Source organism: Bison bison, unplaced genomic scaffold (assembly GCF_000754665.1).
Source record: "Bison bison bison isolate TAMUID 2011002044 unplaced genomic scaffold, Bison_UMD1.0 scf7180017864527, whole genome shotgun sequence".
In the NCBI taxonomy this organism is placed as follows: domain Eukaryota; kingdom Metazoa; phylum Chordata; class Mammalia; order Artiodactyla; family Bovidae; genus Bison; species Bison bison.
The window spans coordinates 8,263,388-8,269,937 of NW_011495078.1; positions in this window are offsets into that span (position 1 = coordinate 8,263,388).

The window sequence follows — 6,550 nt, forward strand, 5'->3', positions numbered from 1 at the left end:
AAGACAGGCTGGCTTCATATAAGTTAGCCATGGGACAGCCAAGAAGACAAGGTGAAGAGCACACACAAGAAGCCAGAAAGCATGACCACGCAATGCATTTAGAAAACCTCGGTTTAGAACATCTTGGCCAGATTATCATCAAGAGTTTTACACAGTCATGAAACTAAATCAATGGATTCAATTTCACCTTAGGGGTCATTTCGAGTTAAAATTTTTGTTGATAATAATATTAACCATAGTCTTAGTTAACGCAGTTCTTCCCAAACTGAGGTTGAAAGAAAAACTGTTCTGTATAGTGTTCATTGGTGTTCCAAGAAAAATCGACTTTCCTTGCACAATTAAGTTAGTTTGTTAACTGCAGATGAAGTTCAATAGGTTCCCCCGCCACTGAAGTTTCCTCAATACTTTAACATGGTTATGCATATTTTTTAAAAACCAAAGGGAACACTTAGCACTCCGCCTAGCCCAAGCTAATCTGATCAGATACCCTTTGTTTAGGGAACCCTGACTAACATTTCCTGGAATCATTGATCTGTTCCTGCTGATGTGAGTAATGTCTGTCTAAATCCATTTAAAAATCACTATAGGGTTGGGAAGATCCCCTGGAGGAGGAAATGGCAACCCACTCCAGTATTCTTGCCTGGAGAATCCCATGGACAGAGGAACCTGGTGGGCTACAGTCCATGGGGTTGCAAAGAGCTGGATATGACTTAGTGACTGAGCAAGCACCATAGCCTTATAAGTAAACACAAAAAAATTATAATTGATAAAATTAATCTTTGACTGGATTTGCTTTTTAAATGTATCCACAGGGTTAGGAGTCTGTGGTCCTAAACCTTCATGAACTAAAAAAAGTAAAATTTCATAAACGCTCATCTGCCTCTCTCCTCTGCTCCAGTGATCTACAAATTAACAAATCATCCCATTCACCACACAGAAACATCTAAGCATATGAGCCATGCAGCCTCATCTCTGGTTGAATAGCCTGTTCCAGGGGCAATTCACGTGGTACTAAATATATTTTGTTGTTGTTGTTATTTAGTCACTAAGTCGCGTCTGACTCTTTGTGACCCTGTGGTCCGTAGCCCACAAGTCTCCCCTGTCCATGGGATTCTCCAGGAAAGAATACCGAGTGGGTTGTCATTTCCTTCTCCAGGGGATCAAATCTGGGTCTCCTGCATTGGCAGGCAGATTCTTTACCATCTGAACCACATGGAAAGGCCAATATATGCTACTGTATCCAATCAAACACAGCAAGTCTGTGATCTACCCTGTACAATTCAGGTGTTATATATTCTTTGTCAAAGAATGCACTTAGGTCATTGAAAATAGAGCATGGTACACTCAAATTATTTTAATATGAAAAATATATAATGTGTATAAACTACCGCATTATATGTGTGCATATGCATCATACACAGACATTTTGAAAACACCTATGCAAGTTCTTTCAACTCTAAAACTAAAAGGATTAGAGAGTGAAGTAAGTCAGAAAGAGAAATATATATTCACACATGTATGTGGGATCTAGAAAAACGGTACAGATGAACGCAGCTCCAGGGCAGGAATAAAAATGCAGACATAGAGAACAGACGTACGGACACAGTGGGGGAGAGAGGGTGGGAGGAGTTGAGAGAGAAGCACTGACATATATACTCCTCCACGTGTAAAGCAGATAGCTAGTGGGAAAATGCTCTATAGCACAGGGAGTTCCGCTTGGGGCACTGTGATGACCTAGAGGGGTGAGATGCGGGGAGGGGAGGGAGGCCAGGAGCGGGGTGTATGTATACATACCTTGATTCACTCCGTAGTGTAGCAGAAACAAACACAATGCAAAGAATTATACTTCAGTTTTTTTAAAAAAGATTATGGAAACCACGTAAGACAAAGTTGATAGCCCGCTGATTGTTAGACATTTTATAGCTGAAATAATGGTTTAATCATTGCTCCAAGCACATGTTACAATACAAATGTAAACAAACTTTCCTTAAAGTTGTAGGAAAACTGGTATTTCCCACATTGAAAAGCTCTCTTGACCAAAAGTGTTTTGTCCTAATCTGCTTCAATCTATTAAAGGGCAAAGATTCAATTGGATGGTTTTCTGCTGTCTGTAAATCTATCCTGAATCCCTCACCCCTAGCACAGAGCCATCATATACAAGACATCCAATCACTATTTATTGAATCAATAAGTAAACTTTTCACCTGGAAATTGATATAACTATACCATACAATTTTAAGTACATTTGCTATCTGTGAACTTCCCTACCCTCAATCCATTTAATTCAAATGGGTATAAAAGGTGAAAGAAGAGAGTGAAAATGCTGACTTAAAACTCAACATTTAAAAAACTAACATCATGGCATCCAGTCCCATCACTTCATGGCAAATAAATGGGGAGGGGGGAGTGGCAGATTTTATTTTCTTGGGCTCCAAAATCACTGCAGATGGTAACTGCAGCCATGAAATTAAAAGACACTTGCTCCTTGGAAGAAAAGCTATGACAAACCTAGACAGCATATTAAGAAGCAGAGACATCACTTTACCCACAAAGGTATGTAAAGTCAAAGCTATGGTTTTTCCAGTAGTCAGGTATGGATGTGAAAGTTGGACTCTAAAGAAGGCTGAGCGCCAAAGGATTGATGCTTTCAAACTATGGTGTTGGAGAAGACACTTGAGAGTCCTTTGGACTGCAAGGAAATCAAACCAGTCAAACCTAAAGGAAATCAACTCTGAATATTCATTGGAAGGACTGAGATTGAAGAAAACTCCAGTATTTTGGCCACCTGATGCAAAGAGCTGACTCATTGGAAAAAATCCTGATGCTGGGGAAGATTGAGGGCAGGAGGAGAAAGGGGCGACAGAGGATGAGATGGTTGGACGGCATCACTGACTCAGTGGACATGAGTTTGAGCAAATTCTGAGAGACAGTGAAGGACAGGAAAGCCTGGCATGCTGCAGTCCATGGGAGTCACAAAGAGTTGGACACAACTAAGCAACTGAACAACAAATGAAAGTTCACTAAAAAAAAAAAAAAAGAAAGAAAAGAAAGAAAAGAAATGTTTAAGATGGTTTAAATGTTCAAATGGAGGAATGATTAAAATATTAAAATCCTAAGGATTATATAATTTTTATATAAAAAAATTAGAGTTAAAACAATGTAGTAAATGTAGACAATATTTTGCTTATATAGATGTTTCACTTAAATTGAAAAGCAAATGCATTTGTCACCACAGTTTTTCTTTATAAACTATTTGACAGAGTTTTACAATATTCATTTATTTGAGATCTTTAGCCTTCTTAAAACAAGTAGCATTTAGTTTATAAATCCTCTGGATTTTAGCAGAGCAGTATTTTGTTATTTTAAACAAAAGTCATGCAGAGGAGTCAGCAATTCATGTTGAAATCAATAAAAGATTTGAAACCACATAGGTAATCTCATGGAGAAGGCAATGGCACCCCACTCCAGTACTCTTGCCTGGAAAATCCCATGGGCTGAGGAGCCTGGTAGGCTGCAGTCCATGGGGTCGCTAAGAGTCAGACACGACTGAGCGACTTCACTTTCACTTTTCACTTTCATGCACTGGAGAAGGAAATGGCAACCTACTCCAGTGTTCTTGCCTGGAGAATCCCAGGGATGGGGGAGCCTGGTGGGCTGCCGTCTATGGGGTCGCACAGAGTCGGACACGACTGAAGTGACTTAGCAGCAGCAGCAGGTAATCTCACCTATGTGAGAAAACAGTCATACACAAAACTAACTGTCCTATAGAATGGAGTTCACTTACTTGTCCATTCATCAAGCCCTTACTGATTTCTGCAATGTTTATTGAACACATATTATGGTGCAGGTTCTGTGGAAGATGCTGCAGGGACAAGGACTGACAAAATATCGCAGTCCACTGGCAGGCTTATGGTACATTACATTCACTCACTTCCATGACCTCTACCCTGGCCCTCGTCCAGGCCCTATAGCTCCTCAACAACCAAGAAAGACTATTGTCTACCATTTTCCCAGAATCTCCAGCCAATAGACAGTGCTTCAGTCTTCCTAATGCACAAATTTAAGTAACTCCCCTCTTCAAAGTAGATCTTTGGCTCAGATAGTAAAGCATCTGCCTGCAACACAGGAGACCCAGGTTCAACCCCTAGGTCGGGAAGATCCCCTGGAGAAGGAAATGGCAATCTACTCCAGTACTTTTGCCTGGAAAATCCCATGGACAGAGGAGCCTGGTAGGTTACAGTCCTTGAGGTCTCAAAGAGTTGGACACGACTGAGCAACTTCATTTTCCACTTTCCTCTTCAAAACATTTTACTTCCACTCTATAACCCATGGAGTAAACTATAAATTCCTTAACCGGCAATAATTTGGGGACCTCACCATCTTGACCCCAGTCTATCTTTTCAGTCTTAAAAAGCTAACATATCAAGGAGTGATTTACATGATCCCAGTCCTTTTGCAGATAGTATTCCATATACATGGCCCTAGAATTTTCACAAACACTATCTCAACAACAATGGAGATTATCTGAGGAACGTTGTGTGTCCCCCTAAAACATTTTATTTCTCTCCTTGGCTCACCAGAGACTTGGTTTCTAAGCTCCAGACATCTAGGTGGAGCCACGTGACTAGTTCCAGTCAATAGAATGTGAATAGATTTGGACTTTTTAATAGGCCTGTTTTCCTAAGAGATCTCTCACATGCTCTTCCTCTCTCTTCCCTTTTGTGGCAAACTTGGGGGTCATATGTTAAGGATGATGGCATCCCAGGAAGGAATGCCTGAAACTCATGTTCCCCCAACACTGCTTCACCACCTCCCCCCAAAACCAAATGGACTGGGATGTTAGGAGACCTTTGATCTTCATTGCGTTAAGTGACTGAGATTTCCATTTATTCTGACAATGCAGGAAGAAATTAATTTGATATCCTTTTAGAAATGAGAAGACTAAGATTCTGAATGATAAGTGACATCCACATACATATGGTTAGGGACTTCCCTGGTAGTCCAGTGGCTAAGACTCCATACCTCCACTCAGACGGCTGGGGTTCAGTCCCTAGTCAGGGAACTAAGATCTCACATGCCAAATAGTGCGGCCAAAAAAAAAAAATCTAAAAAGATTTTTTTTAAGTTTGTATTGACTTAAGTTCATTTTTATAAGCTTTTATAAAATTTGATATATTTTCTACTTCTATTAATTATTTTAAACTATCCCATTCCCCAAGACATAACATACAAAATATCATAATTCTTTTTTAAGTGCTACCTTAGTAGTTGTATTTTAAAGACAACAGAATCACTAGGGGGTGGGATGGGGTAGGAGGGAGGTTCAAGAGGCGGAGACATATGTATACCTATGGCTGATTAATGTGGATGTATGGCAGAAACCAACACAATATTGTAAAGCAACTATCCTCCAATTAAAAATGTGTGTATATATATGAATACATATACATATTTATATATATGACAACAGGATCAAAAAAGACATTATAGGCAGCATTGGCTTTGCATTGCCTTGCACGTAAGTCACTCAATAATCATGTTGAATGAATGAAGGTGGTGGTTTGACCATTGAATCTGTCATGAGTAGATGCATGGATTTACAGTGAGTGTCAGCGAAAGTCACTTCTGATACTAACACAGATGGGTAAGGTCTGTAAAGGATCTTCTGGACATGGCGTCCACTTTGATCTCCTCTTTAACTACAGGACGTTAGTTCTGGTTTTTAAAGTGCACTTTGAAGCCCTCTGATCCTCTCTAATGAGCCACTTGATTATATAAGCTCTGCTTCATGTTTCAGAAATGAATCTGCAGTGTCTACGTTTCTCAGAGATGAACTTAGGGTATCTGAAGAGTGGGGCAGACTATTAACAAGCTGTTATTCTTGTTTTATGTCTGTTACTACAAACCAATTCACTTCAGCAGTTTTTACCTACTAAAAAAAAAATTATACAAATTAGAACATGTCTTAAAAAATGAATCACTTCTAAATAAACCTTAGATGCAATTAGAATGACGATACTTATTATGAAGAGCCGAGTCTCCTTTCATTGGCACTAGTTACAAAGGTTAAAAATGTCCTCCTATAAAATACTGCATAATTAAACAAAGCAATTTTGTAATTACCCACTACAGAACTGGATGAATTCCAAGTTTCATAATTATTTCAACCTATAGATGATCCACTTGTACAGAAAAAAAAAAAAGTCCAAAGGACTTTCTCTTCAGTGCAGTTTATTTCCTTCCCATTTCTCTCAATTTGTTCAGCTACTCTTCAAAAAAAATTTTCAAATAACAAAAAACAAATAGTTGTCCACTCCTTGAACATCCCTCCTCCAGTGATGATGCGTAGTTATGGGTATAGACTGTCAGGCTTTCTGTTTTAGAATTGCTAAAAATCCACACCAGAAATGAGACATACAAGTGGTACCTGGTCAACCCCACCATCATCGGGTGCAAGAGTAATGCCTAAGGAGAAGTTGAGGGAACTCACTATAGTAATCTGGTGGAGACAAACTCCGTGAAAGTCAAATTCCTGTTTCCCAATGGGATC